This window comes from Leptonychotes weddellii, chromosome 3 (assembly GCF_054177405.1).
Source record: "Leptonychotes weddellii isolate Sample4059 chromosome 3, ASM5417740v2, whole genome shotgun sequence".
Classification (NCBI taxonomy): domain Eukaryota; kingdom Metazoa; phylum Chordata; class Mammalia; order Carnivora; family Phocidae; genus Leptonychotes; species Leptonychotes weddellii.
This window is the reverse complement of record NC_138371.1, coordinates 55702702-55727841: the sequence shown is the minus strand read 5'-3', so window position 1 is coordinate 55727841 and position 25140 is coordinate 55702702. Positions and strand designations below refer to the sequence as shown.

The 25140-nt window shown below is 36.9% G+C and overlaps 1 protein-coding gene and 1 long non-coding RNA gene across 6 annotated transcripts in view; both read right to left on the bottom strand.

Moving 5' to 3' along the window:
• TLK1 (tousled like kinase 1) overlaps positions 1–25140 on the bottom strand; it is a 149118-nt gene that overhangs the window by 113522 nt on the left and 10456 nt on the right. The window contains exon 1 of one of the 5 annotated variants that reach the window (XM_081814200.1): positions 327–1281. The exons of the other annotated variants lie outside the window; for them this stretch is intronic. The gene's annotated coding sequence lies outside the window, so the exon portion shown is untranslated. Of the gene's footprint in view, positions 1–326; positions 1282–25140 lie in introns of those variants that run through there. 5 annotated transcript variants of the gene reach the window in all.
• On the bottom strand, positions 8788–13034 carry LOC145720530 (uncharacterized). Its single transcript, XR_014143561.1, has 2 exons — positions 11795–13034; positions 8788–9029 (listed from the first exon to the last, which is right to left on the bottom strand). It is a non-coding gene; the product is annotated as an uncharacterized LOC145720530 (long non-coding RNA).

Below are 25140 nucleotides of genomic sequence, written 5' to 3'. Positions count from 1 at the left end.
AACCTGGACTAGTTATTACTTTCTTCTTATTACTACGACGTCAACTGGTATCCTATCCCTAACCTAAGTACTAATTACTTAAGAATCTTTTTTAGTTCCATGCTTTTCCCCCATTATTAATGTAATAAATGCTGGCTGAAATAAATCATACAGAAATATAAAAATGAAAGCCTCAATACTCCCGTTTCCCAAAATCCCACTCCTCAGAGGTAATCATTTTGATATACCTTCAAAAGGACAGTGATGACTGACTGCCCCGCAGTACTTCTTTTTGGTCTGTTCTATCCTAATAGGGCAGGGTGAAAGAAGGACTCCAGAACAGTTACCTCGTACAGTCCATCTGCAGCAGGGAAGTAAACCTCTGACAAGGAAGTTGCATGTACTCTACATAAGAAGTCCAAGTTGAGCACTATCCACCTTTCAAAACACTATCTGAAACAATGTATTATAATAAACAAGGATAAAATATTCTAGATGTTTATACAGTGATTTCAACACAGGCATTATTTCACCAACATTATCTCTAACATATCTTAAAAAGACTCTTAAAATGGGTTTCTGTGGACACTTATTGTAGCAAAATAGCTTTACGGTTAAGAGCATAGGCTCTGCTGCCAGAATCCCAGCTCTGTCCGCATCCATAAAATCCTGGTAATAACAGAGCCTACTCCACAGGATTCTTATCCAAATTCAATGAGATGACACTGGCAAGCCCTTAGCAGGTTCCTGGAATATATAGCCTCCATAATTTTTACTTACTATTACTGAGTCCTAGAAAAATAAGCAACTTCCCCAAAATTGCATGCCAAGTAAGTGATGTGAGAACAGAAAGCAACAAAAGGATATTAACAAACAGTAGAGCATTCCAGTTCACTCATTTTCAATTTCACTAGCCTAAATCTTCAAACAAAGAAGAAAAAAAATAAAATTTTTAAATTAATAATCCCAAAAGATTTCCAACAAAAAAACCACTCTGCTTAGGAACCCTACCTGCTCTAAATGCCCACACAGACATGTTCAACATAAATTATGCTGCTCAATGAAAATAAAAACAGTCTTTAACCATCATTCCCAACTCTAAATTACTGTACAACTCCAAAGAATGCCAAAAGTTTAGGTGCCAGGTACTATATAAATGAGTGCATAAACCCATTAAGATCATAACATTCCTCTAGAAAGATACATTTCCAAAGACCAAATCACCCAAGATACAAAATTTTTAAATTCTAGTAATATTTTCTATTACCTTCAACCTTAACAGAAATGCCAACATGTAACTTTAGTTTTTAAAATATTTATATACATAGTTTTATATTTATATATATAATATATATATATATACATATATATATGTATTTAGAGGGGGGCAGTGAGATCCAATATCAAAGAGGAGGGGGAGAGAGGGAAAGAGAGAGAGAATCTTAAGCAGGCTCCATGCCCAGCGCAGAGCCCAATACAGGGTTTGATCTCACAACCCTGAGATCATGAGCTGAGCTGAAATCAAGAGTCAGATGCTTAACCAACTGAGCCACCCAGGCGCCCAACCAACTTGTAACTTTAGAAAAATATATAAGTAAATCAACTTTAACAAAGGATGAGAAATTGTGATTTTTAACAGGTTGAACCACATGAAGTTATATTCAAACATTTTAAATATATAAAATAGGTTCATATGGTTCAAACTATTTACTTGATGACCAAATGGTCTAGAGTATAAGTCCTCTAGTATCTTTACAAATGATTATGACTGCCATTTTACAGAAATTCAATACAGAATACAGAACTCAAAGAAATTGTGGGTCACATCATTCTCATATATTTTTAATTTGTGTATTATCTCAAAGCTGCCAAAATGGAGTGATAAATGCAAAGCCTTATTAAGTTTATACCTTATAAGGTTGGCCCTCATAGTCTTCCAGACACTGTACATTTAAAAAGTCTGACTTATACCAAGTTTTCTTTCAATTATAGTAATTTTCTAACTTAACATTTCCCAGTGTCAAGTTATTTGTCTAATGAAGAAAAGGACATGTATCTTTATAATGACAAGAAATAAGCAATTTCACTTCTTCCCCTTTTTACCACTGGTCATAAACCCCAAATTGCCAACAATAAAGTAAAATGCAAAAATGCAAAAAATTAGAGCCTAAAAATCCCACTCATAGTCCTACTACACAAAGATAAACTAATGTCAACAACACTCAAGTTTTCTTCCAGTCTTTTTTCTGTTTACTCTTTTTTAAAGACCAATTTATTTATCAGGGGAAGTGGGGCATAGGGAGAAAATCTCAAGCAGACTCCCTGCTGAGCACAGAGTCTGACTCCCAGATCGTTCTCACCACCCTGAGATCATGACCGGAGCAGAAAACAAGAGTCAGATGCTTAACCGACTGAGTCACCCAGGCGCCCCATTTTTCTGCATACTTTTTATTCCTCAATTAACATTACACTTTTTATAGTAGCCCCTGGCATTCAAAGATGTTTCCACATTCATAATTTCAACCATTTGCAAAAGACCCTAAAAGTGATGACATAATAAAATTAATCATTCGCTGAAGTGCTGCTAAAATGAGAAACTTATATAACCTCCACCCATTCAATTCTCAGTCTGGGTTTGATTTTCCTTATAGGTAGTCACATATCCTGAAAGTCATATAGTTATCCCAACCCCCCACCAAAAAAACTATTTTGTTTTTGAAAAATCTTTCCCCCAAATAAACCTGATTAACAGTGTTAATGATGAAAGTGCCAGTGGCAGTTCTTTGCCATAAAAAAAACCTTCAGATAAATTATAAATGTAATTTATATAAGTTTACTGCATATTAATGCTACTACTCTATACAGTATCCATGTTCTAATAAAACTGATTTAAGTTTCCTACAAGTAACTTAAACTTTTGTATTAAAACTGATGACTATCAAACTGTGTGATAGGTATGTTAAGGTTCACTGCAATATTCACTCTACTTCAATAAATTAAAAAATGTTCCCATAACAAAAAGTTAACAACTTTTTATATTTTCCTACGTTTTTGTGAGGGAATTTGTCTTAACGGCATTTGCAAATTTCAGAACTAAGAAAGCTGTCTGATAGCCATCACTGTCAAGATTCTACACTAATTACTATTTTGTATCTTATGTTCTTACAAAAGCAATTTTCCACATTATGACATGTTTTCATGAACATTTCACAACTACCTAACATTCCATTAAATGGATGTACAGTAATATATTTATTCCCCTACCACTGGCGATTCAAGTGGTTTCTAATTTCTTGCTATTAAAAACAGTGCTGCAACAAACATCATTCCACCTAAAATGCTCTGTTTGAAATTAGAATTATTTCCTTAGAACAATGACTCCCAAAGCCTGGTAGGAAAAATGTTATTTTTCCATATTTTTTCTCTCTCCCAGATCCACCTCAGCAATCTCCATCCAGAGTCAAAAGGTAACTGTGCAGAAATGAGTCTACATAGCAAGTGTGAGGATGCTGTCTTTAGAAAGGCCTGTGGCAAGGAAATTCCCACCCTTCCCTAACTGATAAGGGTGGCTCACAGTGCCTAGACTGTTCGTGGAAACAATGTGGTTGGTATATGCTAGGAATAAGGTACTCCCAATTAAAACCTTGAATGTAGAGTCTCTAGTGAACTTCCCCAGACAGACACATTGCACACATGTTGCTGCATTTTCACTGGGGGAAGAGTATGTACTCTGTGTACCCCCTCTTGTGAGGGAGAGAGCATAAGGAAGCCTGTGTATGGATTCCTCCAGACTCTGCCTATGTTTTCCCCTTAAGATTCAGCTGTGTATCTTCACTATGTTGCTGCAATATACATCAAACATGAGTACAACTATATGCTGAGCCCACTAGCCTTTCTAGTTAATCTCTGAACATAGGAGTACGCCCTGGGGACACATTACACAGTATGTAAAGCTCATTCAGCCTACCTGACCACTCTAAAACAGGCTGAGAGAACATCTGGTCACTAGTGAGGCACCACGTTCATAGCCCTAGGTAAAAACTAGAGATTACCCTGCTATTTGAGGTTATGGAGAACCCCAAGTAAAGTTAAATTTCACATAACTCGTTTCCCTGCCAAGACAGGCAAATGCTTTAATTCTAAAACTCCCTAGCAGACACAGCAATTCTGAGTCTGCAGCTTTATCAATGAGATGGCCTTTCTCCTCTCACTAGACTATAAACTCCAAAAGAACAGGAATCGGGGGGGGGGGGGGAGCGGGGGGGGGCGGTTATTTGTTCACTGAATATCAAGATGCCTAAAAGAATGCCCAACACATAGAAGACTCTCAATAAATATTTCTTGAATGAATAAATGGATATTCTCAGGCATCCCCAAATTTTCAAACTGAAGAAACTTGGTCTAAAAGACAACCAAATCTGTATTTCAGCTCTACTGCTTTAGTAACTCTCAGCCTCAGTTTCCTCAACTCCTTCTGGCATAAAACAGACACTTAATAACATGAACAGAACTTATTTAGAAAGCCAAGGAAGCTCAATAAGAAAATCAACATAATATAAAAAAATTAAGGGCGCCTGGGGGGTGTAGTCCGTTAAAGCATCAGACTGTTGGTTTTAGCTCAGGTCTGATCTCAGGGTTGTGAGATCAAGCCCTGCATTGGGCTCCATGCTCAGCGGGGAGTCTGCTTAAGTTTCTCTCTCCCTCCTCCTCTGCCCCTCCCTGCTACCCCACGCACGCACGTGCGCTCTCTCTCTCTCTCTCTCTCTCTCGCATAAATAAATAAATAAATAGATAAAGCTTTAAAAACAATTAGTTCAATCAGGTAGAATATTAAGTACTGTTACTTGTAAAGTATTACAGCGTCTGTATTTCTGCCTAATTATAGATTCCGGGGTGGATTCATGGACACCAGTTAGGCGGCCACTGTAGCGATCCAGTAAGAGAAGACACTAGCTTGAACTAGTACCACATAAGATCAGAAAGGTATCTAGGAGATGAAAAAACAAGAGGACTTGGTAGCAGACTAAATTTGAAAAGTAAAGGAAAGGGAAATGTTTCTGGTTTACACATGGATAATTGGTAGTAACAGTCACTAAAAAAGGAACTGGTTTGGGGAGATAGATCATGAGTTCCTATTTGGAAGACCATGAACTTGGTGTGTTTTAGGGACAACAGTGAGTTTCTTCATGCAGGCCTCACTTATCCATTCATCTAACAATGAAGACTAAGGCTCACAGTTACCTATTTTATGGGTAATGGTTCAATTATCATTAGCAAAGAGCATAGGGTAGCAGGAAGGAAGAATAGGTACAAAGAAAGCCCAGCTCAATATACAAAAAATAAAAGTACAAAGGATGAGGAAAAACTGTTTTCACTGACCACTTAGATATTTAAAAATTCATCCATACTGTGGATCACTTATACAATCAACTCTATTGTAAGTCACTGGGCCTAAAAGACAAGATAGTGTTCACACTATGAACTCACAGTATCAATGAGGAGAAAGACAAATAATGTAAAAGAATAAAACTTGAGGGGCGCCTGGGTGGCTCAGTCGTTAAGCATCTGCCTTCGGCTCAGGTCATGATCCTGGGGTCCTGGGACCGAGCCCCGCATCGGGCTCCTTGCTCCGTGAGAGGACTGCTTCTCCCTCTCCCACTCCCCCTGCTTGTGTTCCTTCTCTCGCTGTGTCTTTGTCAAATAAATAAATAAAATCTTAAAAAAAATAAAACTTGAAATGATCGTGGCTGGATACATCAGAATCAATTTTATGAACTACTTACCATGTATGTCTAAATACTACAGAGCATACTAACTCTCTAAACTGCTTAACATACTATTTGATTACAATATACAGCAAGGTGTGAATGAATAATTCTATAGGACACATAAAAATCAATCCTATTTCTTTCTTAGTCACATTATATGCACTTCATCTTCCCAGGTTGCTGTTCATGCACTTTGAAAACAATTAGGCATGTTTAGCTTCTCTATTAGACTGGCTTTTGGTAAATCAGAACTTCCACTTACTGTGCTCCTCATTCTTCTAAGTTATTACCTTTATAAGTAATAGTAAATTATGTTAATTTACTTATCTGTACTTGTAGAACACACTGCAAGAGAGGAAAAATGTATTCTTAAAAAATAATATAGTCGACTAACAAATAACCTGATTTTAACATGGGCAAAGAACTTAAACATTTCTCCAGACATAGCACAAATGGTCAGCATGCACAGAAAAAGATGCTCAATACCACTAATAATTAAGGAAACGCATATAAAACCCACAAGATATTGTTTCACTCTCCTTAGGACTGCTACTATTTAAAAAATAGAATATAAGTGTTAGCAAGGATGTAGAGAAATTGGAATGCTTGTGCACTGTGGATGAAACTAAAATGGTACAGCTGCAGTGCAAAACAGTATGGCAGTTCCTCAAAAAATTAAAAATAAAATTACCATATGATCCAAGCAATCTCACTTCTGGGTATATACCCACAAGAACTCAAAGCTGAGTCTCAGAGATATTTGCACACCCGTGTTTATAGCAGCCTTATTCACAACAGGCAAGGCATGGAAGCAAGCCAGGCAACCATCAATGGATGAATGGATAAACAAAATGTGGTATACACATTAAATGGAATATTATTCAGCCTTTAAAGGGTGGGATATTCTGACACATGCTACAACACAGATGAACACTGAGGACAGTGTGCTAAATGAAATAAGCCAGTCACAAAAAGACAAACATGTATGACTGCATTTATATGATATACCTTAGAGTAGTCAAATTAATAGTATAAAATGGTGGTTTTCAGGGGTTGGGGGCTGAGGGGAATGGAATGCTGTTGTATAATGGGCATTACAGTTTCAGTTTGCAAGATAAAACAGATCTGGAGTTATCTACTTGAATAACTGGTTAATTTGAAGCATTCAACTTCCTCATAGAAAGTTACTCTATACCAGGGATAGGGAGCACCACCTGTTTTTGTACTATCCATGAACTAAAATGGTTTTTACATTTTTAAATGTCTGGGAAGGTGAGATCAAAAAGAAGAGCATTTCATGACAAGTAGAAATCGCATGAAATTCATATTTCAGTGTCCATAAATAAGGTTTTATTGGAACAAAGCCACGCCCATTCAGATAGAGAGTAGTTCTAACAGAGACCTTTTGGCCTAAAAAGCCTAAAATACTTAACTAACATGCTCTTTGCAAAAAGTCTGCCAACTCATGCTCTATACCTAATTCCAAAATAAGGAATTAGGTACAAAGCAAAAATAAAATGAAGTAAATAATAGTTTTTTAAATTTTGATTTAATGATTCTTTTAAAAATACAAAAGAAAAGTCTTTTATGTGGCTTTTTATTTCTACCATCAAGACATCTGCATATACAAAGAGGCACACAGGCATGTGAGCACATGCGTTATTTTTAATACCTGCAGTATCTGGAGTTAAGCCTCAATCTTAGGATAAACTTTCATTAGTAGTTAAGCTCTTTGGGTACTCAATAAATACAGGATTTATACAACTACTTAATTACACGTTTCCCGTCTCAAATAACTGGGTTAAAGTCATTTTTACTTTATACAAATTTAGAAAGGATATCCTAAAAAACAGTTAAAATATACAGTAAAGTTGCTGAGGGGTGCCTGTGTGGCTCAGTCATTGAGCGTCTGCCTTCGGCTCAGGTCATGATCCCAGGGTCCTGGGATCGAGCCCCAGAGCCCCACATCAGGCTCCCTGCTCAGCGGGAAGCCTGTTTCTCCTCTCCCACTCCCCCTGCTTGTGTTCCTTCTCTCGCTGTGTCTTGCTCTGTCAAATAAATAAATAAAATCTTAAAAAATAAATAGATAAATAAAATTGCCGAGAGCTCATGATAATGAAAAATTCGCATCACTTTTATCATTTTCTTATTAAAGGCAAGTTCTGTGGGGTAGAGGTAAGGGTTGTAATTTATCATGTTAGCTGTTAAAGATAACTAAAATGCTTTAAACATCAAGTTTTAGACAGTGTTCCAACTAACCATGCATCTGTGCTTTGGTCAATAACTTGTTAATAGAAAATTTAAGGAAGAATATTTATTAAATTGCAAGATACTTAAAACAACATTTAACATATACACCTATGTTTTAGCAAGTAAAGAATAAATAATTACTATAAATTGATCCTGGCAAGGAGGCTACCATAACAGGGTATACTGATCCCGATTTCAAATTTCAGATGCCAGTATTTGGGGAACAAGCTGAAATTATTAACCCCCCTTAAAATCCCAATCATTTTCTTTCTTCTCCAGCTCTGTAATCTAGAGATGTAAATTAGACAGTACAAACAACTGCAAGTAGTTTTAACATAAGAACTGTCACAGTCCTTGTCATCAGTTCATACTGTAGTAAAAGTAAGCTTTGGTAGTAATAAGCTGTAGTAATGGGTCCACGGTATCAACACTGTGACCTCAGTTAACTTTGCTCCCTCCTGCAAAAAAATCCACCTAAATAATTTTATGATTAAGCAATTCAAAGCTGCATCCTTTTCAATAATTTTGAGAAACCTGAGTAATTTTTAAAACAAACCACAAACAAAAAAGGTAATAAACATGTGGAAAACTGCTTATGTTCTTGGTAATCAAATATATACAAGTAAAGCAACCTGGAATACAACCACACAAGACAGTTTTAAAATATACTACCACTAGAGCAGTGATGTTTCCATTAAACTGGTTCATGTGTGTTGCTGGTGGCACTGTAAATAGGTACAACTCTTACAATATAACAACATCAGAAAGAAATTCATACTTTTTGACTAACTTAAATTGAAACAATAACTGCAACATTTGAAGCATGACAATTTTCAAAGGCATACAAAGTGCTATACTGTATTTAGCAAACCTGAAAGTCGGTTTCTAAAGCTAAAACACTATTGCTCAAGGGGCAATAATTTAAAAGAAGCAAAGTAACAAAGATGTATCACATTCTTACCTATAGTGGAAAGAACTGAGAACAGAGAATTGAGCATACATCCAACCCGAAATGAAGTGTATATGTCCCAGCTATTAAATTGTTAAAAAAAAAAAAAGTGCAAATATTAACTGTGACCTCTTAGAACCTAATCCCTGAATAAGATACAACTCCATTATGACTGTAACTCATCAGAAAACAGTTTTTCCCAGAATCAGATAAAAATAATTGGATAGGATTGTGTGCACATGTTATTTTAGAATGTTATCAATGCATTGTCTTTTCATAATAACAGAAAAAAAAGTAGTCCCAGATAACGTTTATTCAACTATACATTCATCATTATTGCGAGGAGGAGGGATGCCTGGGTGGCTCAGTGGGTTAAGCAAATGCCTATGACTTAGGTCATGATCCCAGAGTCCTGGGATCGAGTCCCACATCAGGCCCTTTTTAACCGGGAAGCCTGTTTCTCCCTCTGCCTGACTCTCCCCTGCTTGTGCACGTGCACTCTCTCTGACAAATAAATAAAATCTTAAAAAAAAAACAAACACTATTGAGAGGAGGAAAAAAGATTCAAGTTCACCCAAAATGTTCAAATAAAGGGTTGCTGGAGTGGAGGAGGGTGGTGGGATGGGGTCACTGGGTGATGAACATTGGGGAGGGTAGGTACTATGCTGAGTGCTGTGAATTGTGTAAGACTGATGAATCACAGACCTGTACCCCTGAAACAAAACAAAAACAAAAAACAAAAAAGCAAACAAGAACCCCTAGTAATGCTGATTAGGTAAATCAGGCCAATGTTCTGGGTTGGGAAACTTGAAAAGTTGGACTAAATTCTTTTTTTTTTTTTTTTTTTTAAGATTTTATTTATTTATTTGACAGAGAATGAGAGAGCACACGAGAGGGGGGAGGGTCAGAGGGAGAAGCAGACTCCCTGCCGAGCAGGGAGCCCCATGCGGGACTCGATCCAGGGACTCCAGGATCATGACCTGAGCCGAAGGCAGTCGCTTAACCAACTGAGCCACCCAGGCACCCCTTCTTTTGGTTTTTTTTAAGTCTGCTTATAGTTATAAGTCAATGAAGAATCATGGGGCCAAAATTCAGGAAAAAAAACTCCAGAGAGTTGAGGGTGGTAAATGAGGTTTCCCCAGACTCTAGAAGCATCTGCTGATTTCAGAACTAGTGATTTAGAAACTGAGATGCTAAGCAAAACTTTGGCGGTATCCCTGGGCTGTACAGGAAAAGAAAAAATGAAATCCAGAGCCTCCCCCAAACTTTGCATTGGGATCCCCATCTCAGAGCAAAAGTGAACAGGATTAAGGTCCACTTTCTAATCTCAATCCTTAAAAGTGGACCAAGAAAATCTGAGATTTACAGTGCCCCTATAGTTCTGCCAAAATTAAATGTAAATCCTATCATGGAAGACTGCCATTATTCTAGGCCCCAAATGATCTCTATGGTTTTTCATAAAAAATGCCCCATATCCAATTAGAAAACAAAACAATGAAAAAGAAACCCAAGAAAGTAACACATGACTGAAAAGCAAATAAAACATGGAACAAGACTCAAAGGGATCTAGATAATGAAGTTATCAAACACTTCCAAATAATTATGCTGAATAATAAGACGGAGAACTTTGACAGAGAACCTGAAACTACCAAATTGCTTTCTAGAACTAAAAAAAGGAAAAGGATTTAAGTTAATAACTCAGTAGATGAGTTTGACATTTTCTAAAAACTTAAGAGAGAATTAATGAGGGGCACCCTGCATGGTTCAATCGGTTGAACGTTTGAATCTTGATTTCAGCTCAGGTCATGATCTCAGGGTTGTGGGATTAAGCCCCGAGTTAGGCTCTGCGCTGGGTATGGAGGCTGCTTGAGATTCTCTGTCTCCCTCTCTGTCTGCCCCTTCTTCCCACCCTCTAATTAAAAAAAAGAAAAACAGAATTCATGAACTAGAAGATTATCTCAGAAAAATATACCTTCAAAAGGCACATTAGGAATAAAAAGATGAAAATACAGAAAAGGGGATGAGAAACATACAGCATACAAAAAGATCTAATACATGTACAACTGGATTCCCAGAGAAGATGACAGAATAGAACTATCTGAAATGGTATGGACTGAAAATTTCCCAAAACTTATAAAAGCCTTCAAAAGTGCTGTCCAACAAAATTTTCTGCAATGATGGACATGACATGCTCTCCATCTGCCATAAAGGCAGCCAATAACTACATGTGGCTACTGAGAATTTGAGAAACTTAATTTCTAACTTCTTAAATGATCATTTAAATAGTCACATATAGGGGCGCCTGGGTGGCTCAGTCGTTAAGTGTCTGCCTTTGGCTCAGGGATCGTGGGATCGAACTACATCGGGCTCCCTGCTCCGCGGGAAGGCTGCTTCTCCCTCTCCCTCTCCCCCTGTTTGTGTTTCCTCTCTCACTGTCTCTCTCTCTGTCAAATAAATAAAATTTAAAAATCTTTTTAAAATAAATAAATAAGTAGTCCCATATATCTAGTGGCACTGGATAGTGCAGCCACAAGTCACAGATCTAAGAACGCCTACACACACCAAGTAGAACAAAAGAAAGGCACACTTACACACCTCAGAGTAAAACTGCTTGAAAACCAAAAATAACCTCCCCCAAACCTGAAAAGTAACCAGAGACAGCAAACTAGATTACCATCAAAGGAGCAACAATAAGACTGACAGCTGACCTCAGAACAAAACAATGGAAATTGGGTCTCGCTGTAATAACACAAAATGAGCTGAATGAAAATAACTGCCTACTTAGATTCCGATGTCCAGACAAAAACAACAAAAACATTTCAAGAATAAAGATGGGGGAAAGACTTACCAGACAAGCAGTTAACAGAGTATTCCACACCAGATAGGCCCAAATACAGAAATCATTAAAGAGCATTCTTTAGGCAAACAGAAAATCAACACAGCTTTAAAAAGAAAAAAAAAAGTAACTATATACTAAATATAAATGCAGAATTACTATATAAAATACTCATAATATCTTATGGGTGGTTAAAATAATGTAAAACCAAACTATGCAGGGGCACCTGGGTGGCTCAGTTGGTTAAGCATCTGTCTTCAGCTCAGGTCATGATCCCAGGGTCCTGGGAACCCTGCGTCATCGGGATCCCTGCACAGCAGGGAGTCTGCTTCTGCTTCTCTCTCTCCCTCTGCCCCTCCCCCTACTTGTGCACTCTCTCTCTCAAATAAATAAATAAGATCTTGGGGAAAAAAAAAAGAACCAAACTATGCAGTAATAGTAGTATGTAATTCAGGAGAGGGAATTGTACAGTTAACAGTTTCTAAAGTTGTTGCATTGACCAGGAAGAGGAAAAAATATTGACTTACACTATGCTTAATAAGCCAAAGAGGCATATTTTCATTTCTGGGATAACCACTAAAAAAATTAGGATATAATCTCAGGATATAACCATTAAGCCACCTGTGGGGAATTATTTGAAATAAAAAATAGTAACAATCCAAAACAAGGCATAAAAGAGAGTAAAAGAAAGTTCAAACAGGGTAAATAAAACGAGAAACATCAATTTAAACCCAAATATATCAGTAAGTATATTAAATATAAATTTACTCAATGTTCCAATTAAAACAAACACAAACTAGTTATTTTTTAAAGAACATTTGCTATTTATAAGAGACAGCTAAAATATAAATAAAAGCGTTAAGTAGAAGCCTGGAAAAAGATATACCATGTAAACATTAGCAACTGAAAGCTAGCATTATCCATCTTAACACTAGATACAGTACATTCACTGTAAGGCAAAATGCATTACAAAAGATAAACAATACATGATGATAAAAGATTTGATTTACCAGGGAGATACAAAAATTCTTAATTTGTAAGCACCTACAACAAAAAATATATAAATACATAATATAAAAAATGACAAACTGGGGCGCCTGGGTGGCTCAGTCATTAAGCGTCTGCCTTCGGCTCAGGTCATGATCCCGGGGTCCTGGGATCGAGCCCCGCATCGGGCTCCTGCTTGGCGGGAAGCCTGCTTCTCCCTCTCCCACTCCCCCTGCTTGTGTTCCCTCTCTTGCTGTCTCTGTCAAATAAATAAATAAAATCTAAAAAAAAAAAGACAAACTATACAGAGACAAATCTACAACCACTTTGGGACCTTTTTTTTTTTTTTTAAAGATTTGAGAGAGAGAGTGTGCGTGCACGCTAGCGAGCGGGGGGGGGGGGGGGAGACGGCTGGTGACCAGCAGACTTCCTGCTGAGCAGGGAGCTGGACACAGGGCTCCATCCCAGGACCCGGAGGATCATGACCTGAGTTGAAACCAGATGCCCAACCAACTGAGACACCCAGGCACCCCTGGGACATTTTAAATCTTTAAACTTGCTCTGAGTAAGAGCAAACAAGCAAAAAAAGTAATGATAATTTTAAGAAACAAACCTGATATAACTAATATATATATTGAATCACATCTAACCACCATAGTCAAAATTTTGGGGGGGCCTATACAAGGAATATTTACCAAGAAAGACAATATGTTGGGTCATCAAAAAAGTCTCATATTTTAAAGAACTGAAATCTTACAAATTTAGTTCTTACTACAATGGAGCTAGGTCAGAAATCAGTAAAAGCCTTTTAAAGTTTGTAATACTTATACAAAATATGTATTGATCAACTTTATGTTATTGGTAAGGCTTCCAGCCAACAGTGGGCTATTAGTAATTAAATTTCTGGGGAGCCAGAAGTTACATGGAGATTTTCAACTGTGTGGGGGCTGGCACCCCTAACCCCCACAGAGTTCAAGGGTCAACTGTACTTCTGAATAATCCATGGATCAAGAGAAATCATGGAAATTGTAGAATATTTTGAGCTGAATGAAATACACACACACACATACATACACACATACCAAAACTTGAGAGAGTAAAAACTTGAAAATGGTTAATTGTATTTTATGTGAATTTCACCTCAATTTTGTGGGGGAAGGAAAAAAAATCAGAGAAAGAAAGCCAAACCCATGCTTAGGTAACTTTATAACCTCAAACGCATTGGGGGAGGGGAAGAATAGGGAGGAAGGTTAAAAATCCAAGAACTAATAAGCATTTGTCACACAAGTCTAGAAAAAGAACAGCAAATTAAACCCAAAGAAAGTCAAAGAAGGAAACAATAAAAATCAGAACAAAAATTGATCAAATAGAAAACAAACATAAAAGACAAAGAATGAACGCTAAAAGCTGGTTCCATGAAAAAAACTAATAAACTGGTAAGAGGGATCAAGAAAAAAAGAGACAATGGGGCGCCTGGGTGGCTCAGTTGTTAAGCGTCTGCCTTTGGCTCAGGTCATGATCCCAGGGTCCTGGGATCAGGGCGGGGCTCCCTGCTCTGCAGGAAGCCTGCTTCTCCCTTTCCCACTCCCCCTTCTTGTGTTCCCTCTCTCACTGTGTCTCTCTCTGTTAAATAAATAAAATCTTTAAAAAAAAAAAAAAAGGAAAAAAAGAGACAAGACACAGATAGTGACCGTCTGGAATGAAAAGAGGATATCACTATAGATCCTAGACACAGAAAGATCACAGGGAATATTATTTACAATTTTACGCACACACATCGGAAATTTTAGATAAAATGTAGGAATTACTAGAAAATACAATTTACCAAAACTGATACGAAAACTGAAACTCTAAAGAGTACTGTGACATTATAGAAATTGAAATCATTATTTAAAATTTCTCCACAGAGAAAACTCCAGGCCTAGAAAGCTTCCTCAGTGACTTCTACCAAACACTTAAAGAAGCTATAACACCCTTCTTACATAAATTCTTAAGATAGTGGTAAAAGAAAAAGCACTTCCCAACTCATTTTTATGAAGCCAGTGTTACCTTGCTATAAAACCTGACAAGAACATTATGAGAAAGTTACACACCTATCTCATTCATGTATGTAGGTGCAAAAATACTAAATGAAAAATCAGGAAAGTAATTCATATAAAAAAACTAATAGTTCACAATTAAATTGGGTTTAGTCCAGGAATACAAGGTTGGTGTAATAATTAAGGAGCAATAAAATAATTCACCACATTAAAAAAAAAAATACTGAGAAGTTAAAATTATCTGCATAAATGCAGAAAAAGGCATTTGATAAAATTCAGTATCCATTAATGATTTAAACAAACTAGTAACCAGTAATAGAAAGGAACTTCCTTGACCTGAGAAAGGATAGATCCAAAATGCCTATATGCTAAATTGTAAAATATTGATTCTTCCCCTACTTCTAAAATAGGAGCTACACAAGGATTCCCACTATAACCAATCTATTCAACACTGTACTGGCAGTTATAATCACTGCAATAAGGCTAGAAAAACAAGTAGTATAAGGATTGGTAAAGATGAAATGAATTTATCACTCATAAGCTATATGTTTATAGGAAGCCAATCTAGTTGAGATACATTATCAGAATTATAAGCAAAATTGCTGGTTACCAAGGCAATATGCAAAAATTAACTGAATTTCTACATATCAGCAATAAGTAAAATATAAAAGTTAAAGAGATACTATTTACAGTAATATAAAAAAATAAAACACCAAGTGTAACAATTATGTAAGATCATTACAGAGAAAACTATAAAATATTACTGAAATGATGAATATACCCAATGTACATGGATTGGAACACTCATTATTGTAAAGATATGATCAACAGATTCAATGCAATTTCAAACCCTCAAAAGATCTGTTTTAGTTTTGTTTCATTTGTAGAATGTACCCAAAAATAGCCAAAGCAATTTTGAAGAAAATCAATGAAATGTGTATTAATTTTCTATCACTTGTTCTAACAAGTTACCACAAACATAGCAGCTTAAAAACACACATGTATTATCTCCAGTTTCTGTGGATCAGAAATCCCAGCACAGCATGGCTCAAGTGGTTCTCTGCTTAGAATCTCACAAGGATGAAATCAAAGGTCCCCATCTCTTTCCTGTCAAGTGAGACTTGGTCTCAGCTTCTAGAGGCCACTTACACTCCCTGGCTCATGGTCCCCTTTTAAAGGCACCAACAGCAGGCCAAATCCTTTTCACGTTTCTGAGTCAAGTCCCTCTGACCTCTTCTCTGCCCCACCTCTCTTCTGCCTTCCTCTTTTCTGCATTTTTTGTATTTAAGGGGCTTGTGCAGCTGCACTGGGCCCCCTCAAATAATCCAAGGCAATCTCACCACTTTAAGGTTTGTTGCTTTTAACTTTAACTACATCTGCAAAATCCCTTCAAAGCACTACGAAGATTAAGTATTCAACTGAATACTCAGAGGAAAGAAATCTTGGGAGAATTCGACCTATCAAAAGGCAGGAAAGTTTATTTTACTGGATATCAAGCTAATTACATTTACTAGGTATCAAGCTCGTAATTAAGACAGTATGGTACTGGCACAAGAATAGACAAATGATAGAGAATGTACAGCCTAGAAACAGACCTGTTTCCGGGTACAGACACTTGATTCACAAAAAAAAGGTAGCACTGCAAAACAGTAGGAAAGAACACTTCTTTTCGGTAAATGGTGCTGAGATATCAGGATAGCCATACGGAAATGACACTACTACCTCACACCACACAGGAAAAAAATCAACTTCAGGAGGACTATAGATTAAGTACGAAAAGCATAATAATGTTTCTGAAAAACAATAAAACATAGTAGAATAGCATAATTTCAGGAATAGTGGCATGAGGAGCTTAGTGGACCATCTGAAACAATCATTTAACTGGTAAAACTTTTTTTTTAACTTTTTTTTTTTTTTAATTTAAGAGAGAGAGAGAGCCCATGCTCTAGCAGGGGAGGGGGGAAAGGGGCAGAGGGAGAAGGAAGCCCAACGTGGGGCTTGATCCCAGGACCCTGGAATCATGACCTGAGCTGAAGGCAGCCGCTTAACTGACTGAGCCACCCAGGCACCCCAACTTTTTTTTTTTTTTTAAAGACCCACCAACCATTTAATGTTTTTGGAGATCATCCTAAGGGCATACAGCAAGTGGAGAAACATTTATTCAAGAAAATATACTACACTGAGGTGAGAAGAGCAACCATCTGTGACATCTGAGCCACAAATCACTCCCATTCACACCCTACAACTCCATGTGACAATTTCTACACAGATGGGTTTCCCAGGAGCTCCCCTAGCCCAGTCCAGGAGGATAATTTCACCCCAGAGAAGGATGCTGGCATCTCTCACCACCACCACCACCACCCCCCCAGCTCTATGTTGCAGAAACTCTACGTCAGGCAGGCATGGATGAGAAAACTATGGAGTCCCTCCTCCCAACCCACTCCCACTTGTAAGGCAGAAGCTCTATTCCAGGTACAGCAGGCCAAAAATACTGGGTCATAATTTCTCACTTATAAGCAAAACTTCTTTACCAGGAGGGGCGAGCTGAGAAAAGGAACTACCCTACTCCTACAGCTGGGTGTCACTTCAACATAAGTTATCTCCTTTTGGGGCTCCTGGGGTGGCTCAGTCAGTTAAGCATCCCACTCTTGATTTCCCAACTCCTGATTTTGGCTCAGGTCATGACCTCAGGGCTGTGAGAGTATAGGCTCCACGCTGGGCATGTAGCCTACTTACGTTTTTCTCTCTCTCTCCCTCACCCTACTACTGCCCTGGCCCCCTCCCTCCCTCTCTCTCTCTCAAAACAAGGAAAAAAAGAAAAGAAAGAAAAAGTTATCTCCTTTCTCGGTCCCTAACTTCACTGAAGCAAAGCAGAGGTTCTTCCCAGAGGAAAAAAACAGGCCATTAAGAACTGAAAGCTCTTAGGGCACCTGGGTGGCTCAGTTGGTTAAGCGACTGCCTTCGGCTCAGGTCATGATCCTGGAGTCCCGGGATCGAATCCCACATCGAGCTCCCTGCTCAGCGGGGAGTCTGCTTCACCCTCTGTCTCCCCTCTCATGCTCTCTCAAATAAATAAATAAAATCTTTAAAAAAAAAAAAAAAAAGAACTGAAAGCTCTATTCTCCATCTAAGGGAACGGACTTTATCTGGCCAACTGTGGGGAAGTTCATTCCTAAGGGCATTTTCCAAAACTATGGAGATCTGGGAGGTGAAGAACTAAAAGAATTGTAGTTCCATGATAGAAGTAGCAACAAGCAAAGCTACAGACTATGTAGAAGTTTAACTACTAAGAATGAGGCAAACAGAAAGGCAGTTACCTCTCAGAGCAAGCACAAGTCTCAAAAACTGGTAACCCTTAGCTTCTGCAGAAACCTGACTTAATTCAGCAATCAGACTATGGAGCAATTCATGCCCCAGGATGTTGAAGAAAACAACAAAGCAATCAGCTAGCAATTAGTGGAGGCTGACTGCTAGGTGTGATAGCAACAGAAAGAGACCAGCCAAAAGCTTACTGGGAAAATCAGGGAAAGAGACAAAATGAACAGGGCCAAAACCAGTCATCTCTGGTGGTCAAGGAGACTATGTACATGCCTTTGAGAGGGCCCAGATGTTGGAATCAGCAGAGTTCAAAGCAGCTATCATACATATGTTCGAAGAACTAAAGGAAACCATGTTTAAATACTTAAAGGGAGATTATTATGACAATGTCTTATCAAATAGAGAATGCCAATAAAAAGAAATTTTATAAAATAATTAAATGAAAATTCTGGAGTTCAAATGTACAATAACTAAAATGAAAAGCCCAGTAGAGGAGCTGAACAGCAGACTGGAGCTGGCAGAAGAATCAAAATCAGTTCTTCTGGCTACACCATAGAGTAATTTGAATCTACATGAGAGAACATGAGTGCCAGCAAAGACAGCATAATTGCATATTTCTTCTTAACTCTCTTAATTAGTTGAAAAAGTAATCGCACATACGACATGCATATAACTGTATCATTGGGCCTAAAACGTTTAGAAATGTAACATTTGACAATAATAATACAAAGGAGGCAGGTAGAAACAAACTTTATTTAGTAAGGAAATGGTATCAGATAGTAAATTAAATCTACAGAAAGAAATGAAGAGAACCAAAATGATAAGTTAGTACAAAAACTATAAATATGTTTATCTTTTCCTTTATTTCAGTTTCTTTAAAAGACACAGAATTATATAAAGTAATAATTATAATAATGTATTCTTTTATTTGTAACAAAGCAATATGATTTAAAGAAAACGGAAAGATGGAGCAGAACTAAATACAGTTTCTATATATCACTAGAGTTAAGTTATTAATCTGAAGTAGATTCTGGTAAATTTTGTAATGTACACCCTCAAGCAATCACTAAGAAAATAACTCAAGGGACGCCTGGGTGGCTCAGTCGGTTAAGCGTCTGCCTTCGGCTCAGGTCATGATCCCAGGGTCCTGGGATCGAGTCCCGCATCGGGCTCCCTGCTCCGTGGGGAGCCTGCTTCTCCCTCTGCCTCTGTCTCTCTCTCTGTCTCTCATGAATAAATAAATAAAATCTTTTAAAAAAAAAAAGAAAATAACTCAAAAAATACTTTCAGAATCATTAAGAAAACTAAAACGTTACACTAGAAAATACTCAATGCAAAAGAATGCAATAAAGGAAGCACAGAAAGACAAAAAGAGACATACAGAAAAGAAAAAGCAAAATGGCAGACATAAATCCAACTGTATCAATATCATTAAATGTGAGTGGATTAAACAGTAAAATCAAGACGCAAAGACTGTAAGACTGGATTTAAAAAGAACAAGATCTGACTAATGCTGTCACACTTTACAGTCAAAGACACAAATAGGATAAAAGTAAAGGAATGGGAAGAGACACCACGCAAATAGCAACCACAACAGAACTGTACTGGATATACTAATATCAGACAGCCTCTAAAATGTTTTTAGAGGTGAAGAGGAACATTTTATAACAATTAAAGGGTCAATCCATCCGTAAGATATAAAAATTATAAACACATATGCACCATATAACAGAGCCTCAAAATACTGAAGCAAAATTGACAGAATCAAAGAGAAATGGACAACCATGCAACAACTGGAAGACTTCATTACTCCGTTTTCAATAACAAATAGAACTAGACAGAAATTAACAAGGAAACAGAAAGCTTAAACACTATAATCCAACAAGACCTAACAGACATGTAGAGAATACTCCATCCAACAAGAGAACACACATTCTCCGAAAGCATACATGGAACATTCTCAAGGAGAGCCCATATGCTAGGCCATAAAACAAGTATCAACAATAAGGACTGAAAATAGACAAAGTATGTTCTCCAATCACAAATAAATTAGAAAACAATTACAGAAAGAAATTTGGGAAATCCACAAATATGTGGAAATTAACATACTCCTAAATCAGCAATAGATCAAAAGAAGAAATCAAAAGGAAAATTAGAAAACACCTGAGGTTAATAAAAATAAAAACACATCAAAACTTGATGAACTGACTGCTAACTGGGTGCTTAGAGGGAAATTTACAGCTGCAAATGCCCACATTAAAAGAGAAAATATAGGAAAACATTTTTATGAACTTGACATACTTCTTTTTTTTTTTTTTTTTTAAGATTTTATTTGACAGAGAGAGAGAGACAGCGAGAGAGGGAACACAAGCAGGGGGAGTGGGAGAGTGAGAAGCAGGCTTCCTGCAGAGCAGGGAGCCCGATGTGGGGCTCGATCCCAGGACCCTGGGACCATGACCCGAGCTGAAGGCAGACGCTTAACGACTGAGCCACCCAGGCGCCCCTTGACATACTTCTTAAATACCATAAAGAGAAGGGAAAAACAGGCCATCAAAAGGTGGGGGATATTAAAAAAATAAAGAGTACTTATCCGAAATACAAAAAGAATTCCTTCAAATACATTACTGTTTTTTATAACACAAACACCACAAAGGAAAACTGACCAAAAAATTTGAACACATATTCAAAAGCCAATAAACTTATGAAAAAAAATGGTTAACAACTTTATCAGGGAAATGAAAATTAAAACCATAAATACCACCTCACAGCCATCAGATTAGCAAAAATAAATAATACTAACAATTCCAATTATTGGTGATGATGTGGAGCAATGGGAACTCTCATAAAGTGCTCATAGGAATATAAATTGTTACAACCACTCTGGAAAACCAGCAGTGTCTACTAAAGGCAAATTCGTACCCATAAGCCAGTAAATTTACTGTTGGGTATATACTCAACAAATATTAATAGTACATGCAGAGATTGATATAAATGCATTTATACAGCATTATTAGTAGTAGCAACGAAGTGAAAACAACCTAAACATCTATCATCAGATTATATTAACTGTGGCATATACATACAAAGTAACACAGAGCAATGAAAATCAACTACAGTTACAGAAATTAACATGGATGAATATCAGAAACATTATGTGGAGCAAAAGTAGCTAGAAATAAAATATATACTATGTGAGTCAATTTATATAACATTCAAAAACAGACATTACTAAGTCAGAATAGTGATTTCTTTGGGGAGAAGAGCGAAGGTAGTGACTGATGGGAGAAGGGAGAAGGCTTCTGAAGTGCTGTCAATGTTCTGTTTATTGACTGAGTGGTAGTTACACAGATTACGGTTACAAAGATTATAATTCACTGAGCAAAAATTTATTTGTGTGCATTTTCTATATGTTTTACACTTCAATAATGAAAGATAAAGCAACATGTAAAATTAAAAATTAAAATCAACTGCATGGGGCACACCTGGATGGCTCAGTCAGTTAAGCATCTGACTCTTGGTTTGGGCTCAGGTAATGATCTCAGGGTCCTAAGACTGAGCCCTGAGTGGAGTTCTGAGCTCAACAGGGAGTCTGCTTGAGATTCTCCCTCTCCACCCCCCAACACAGCACACTCGCTCCCATTCTCTCGAATAAATAAATAAATCTTTAAAAAAAATGAAATAAACTGCATCACAGTAAAACTATAGTACTTGAACTTTAGAGGCTAATAATTTTTAAACACGTGTACTTAAAAATATCACAAGGAAAAACTTGTGTTGAATTTAATGAAAGTATAAAACTTTATACAATGAAAAATTTACAAATACATAAAAAGAAAAAAATGATGGAGAAAATGGTTTCATCAACTATAACAAGGACTGACATCACTACCATATATATTCTAATGCCTAAGACACAAATTTCAAGAAAAATTAGCAATGGGCTTTTGTACAAATATTAAGTTCTCACTAGCAATCAAGACATAGCAATTGAAACAAGAAGATACCATTTAATAGATAAATTGAAGGAAAATTTTGTAATTCCTTTCTCTAGGGAGCACTTGGTTCATACCTCTGTGATAGAAATACAATTTTCTCCCTTCCTATTTTCCTTTTTAGAGAACTTTCCTTCACAGCTGGAAAGGGTTGCTTTAGGATCCACAAGAGAACAGTACTACTGTGGTTCCTGACTTTCCAGTTTCTATTCCAGTCCCCTTGCAGCCTAACTGGGTTCTAAGATATACCCAGCCCTATATCCTTCTAATAATAAATCTGTTTTGCTTAAGTTTTTTTTCTAGCAACCAAATGACCAATGGATATAACACCCTGATAAACTATCTGCTACAACTGTATTACAGTTCTTCTGTTTATTTCAGAAGTTGAGAACTGGTAACTCACAGACTGTTTTACCTGACCCACAAGGTGTTTTTCAAAAGTACGAATTACATATTATGAATTATAGTCTTCCTCACCAGACTGTGACCAAGCTCCTAGGAGGTACGGACTGTATCTTATGTATCTTTGTTTTCCCAGTGCTAGGCTCTAGATCCAAAAATACATGCTGAATGAATAAACTATGGCAAAAGGTTTCTATAAACATGAAGCTCTGACAATTGATTCATATCTGAGAAGCAATAACAGACTCTAAGATCCTAGTTATCCCATTGGGAAAACAATAATGACAATATAAAATGAAATATAAAGTACATAACACATTAAAGTATCTGTCTCCTTTTGCCCAATAAGCCAAATCCTTCAAACGTATACCAAAGAAGCAATTTAAAGGAAGAAAAACTATTATATACATAACAAATGCCACAACATTATACAGTGAAAAAAAATGAGATCACAATTATTACTAAGTTTTGGTATACATATCAACTAAATAAGTTAGTATACATTCATTTAAAATATAATTATGAAAACTATAAGATGACAACATATACATATGAGGGAATGCAACCTACACATTACTTTTCAATGACTCTCTAATAAGAGCTTTTTTATCCCTGCCTTTTTTCTCAACAGAAAAAATTCACCAATGCATGAACACACATATACAAATAACAACAACAACAGCAGCAAGTAACTTAACCAAGGTCACACAGCTCAGGAAGTGACAGAGAAAGGATATATTTCCAGGTCTATCTACAGTAAGCCCACAATCCTAACCCTTATACTACACTGCCTACACACCCACTAATAAACACACATTATTAAATACCTAGTGCACATAAAGCAATCTCCTTGGTACAAATAAGAAACACAAAAACAATACATGCCGCTTTTACAATTTTTAATGCAGTGCTTTAAAGTATATTTCTGCATATCAAAAGCAATATGAAAAGCAAGATAAAGCATAAACACTGCTAATCCAAATTTAGTGCTTGATGCTTGCTTAAATGTTGTAAGCGTGTCTCATAAATCTGATCAATTCTCAAGCCACAAATAATTACAAGAAGTAAAATAATGAAAGTAGCAATTTTAAACATCCTCTGAAATCTGCCTCTGTCAGACACAACTCTGCTAGAATTCAACAGCCCAGGGAGACAATCCATGAGAATCAAGAGTACTCCAGCCATAAGGGACCTTTATCCAGATAATACTTTTCTATTCTTACCATTTAAACAAAGAAAAAAATTTAAATTTGAAAGCATCATTTTATCTACATATAATAGTAATATTTAACATACACTGGTTAAAATGCCACGAATTTCTCATGTAACTCTCACAACCCTGTGAAGTAGTTACTACTACTATCCCATCCTACAACCAAGAAAATCTACAGGTGAGGGGTGCCTGGGTGGCTCACTGGGTTAAGCCTCTGACTCTCAAGTTTCAGCTCAGGTCATGATCTCAGGGTCATAAGATCGAGCCCCGAGTCCCACTTCATGTTGGGCGTGGAGCCTGCTTAAGGTTCTCGCTCTCCCTATCCCTCACCACCCCCCAGTAAATAAATAAATAAAATTTTAAAAATAATACAACCACTGTTATTTAAAAAAAAAAAAAGAAAGAAAAGAAAATCTACAGGTGAGGCAATGAGAGGTTAGTAAATGTAGTTAAGTGACAAAATCCAAATGAAACCCAGGCCTAACAAATGCATGCTTGTAACTATTACTTATGCTACACCACCTTTCTAAATCATAATGCTTTTAACATATGGTATCCAATATCCAAAAACTAAATGTTGTCAACTAGGTCAAAGAAGTAGGACACTAGGAAGAAAGAGAAGTAAGGGCCAAGAGCTTCCAGGATGCATTTAATAAACTCCATTAGATACATGTTCAGTGTCAGGTTTATAACCTTTCAGTTAAGTGCAAGACACTGTGTTAAAAACATTGAAGTCCAATATTTCCTAGGATGAGTTGAACCCTACCTGGTTCAAAAATATATGCCCATACTTTGTCAAATGCTTTTTCTGCATCTATTCAGAGGATCATATGGTTCTTGTTCTTTCTTTTATTAATGTATCACAATGACTGATTTGTGGATGTTGAACCAACCTTGCAGCCCAGGAATAAATCCCACTTGGTCGTGGTAAGTAATACTTTTAATGTACTGTTGGATCCTATTGGCTAGTATTTTGGTGAGAATTTTTGCATCCATGTTCATCAGGGATACTGGTCTGCAATTCTCCTTTTTGATGGGGTCTTTGTCTGGTTTGGGGATCAAGGTAATGCTGGCCTCATAAAACGAGTTTGGAAGTTTTCCTTCCATTTCTATTTTTTGGAACAGTTCCAGACGAATAGGTATTAATTCTTCTTTAAATGTCTGGTAGAATTCCCTGGGAAGCCATCTGGCCCAGGGCTCTTGTTTTTTGGGAGATTTTTGATTACTGCTTCAATTTCCTTAGTGGTTATGGGTCTGTTCAGGTTTTCTATTTCTTCCTGGTTCAGTTTTGGTAGTTGATACATCTCTAGGAATGCATCCATTTCTTCCAGGTTATCTAATTTGCTGGCATAGAGTTGCTCATAATATGTTCTTATAATTGTATTTCTTTGGTGTTGGTTGTGATCT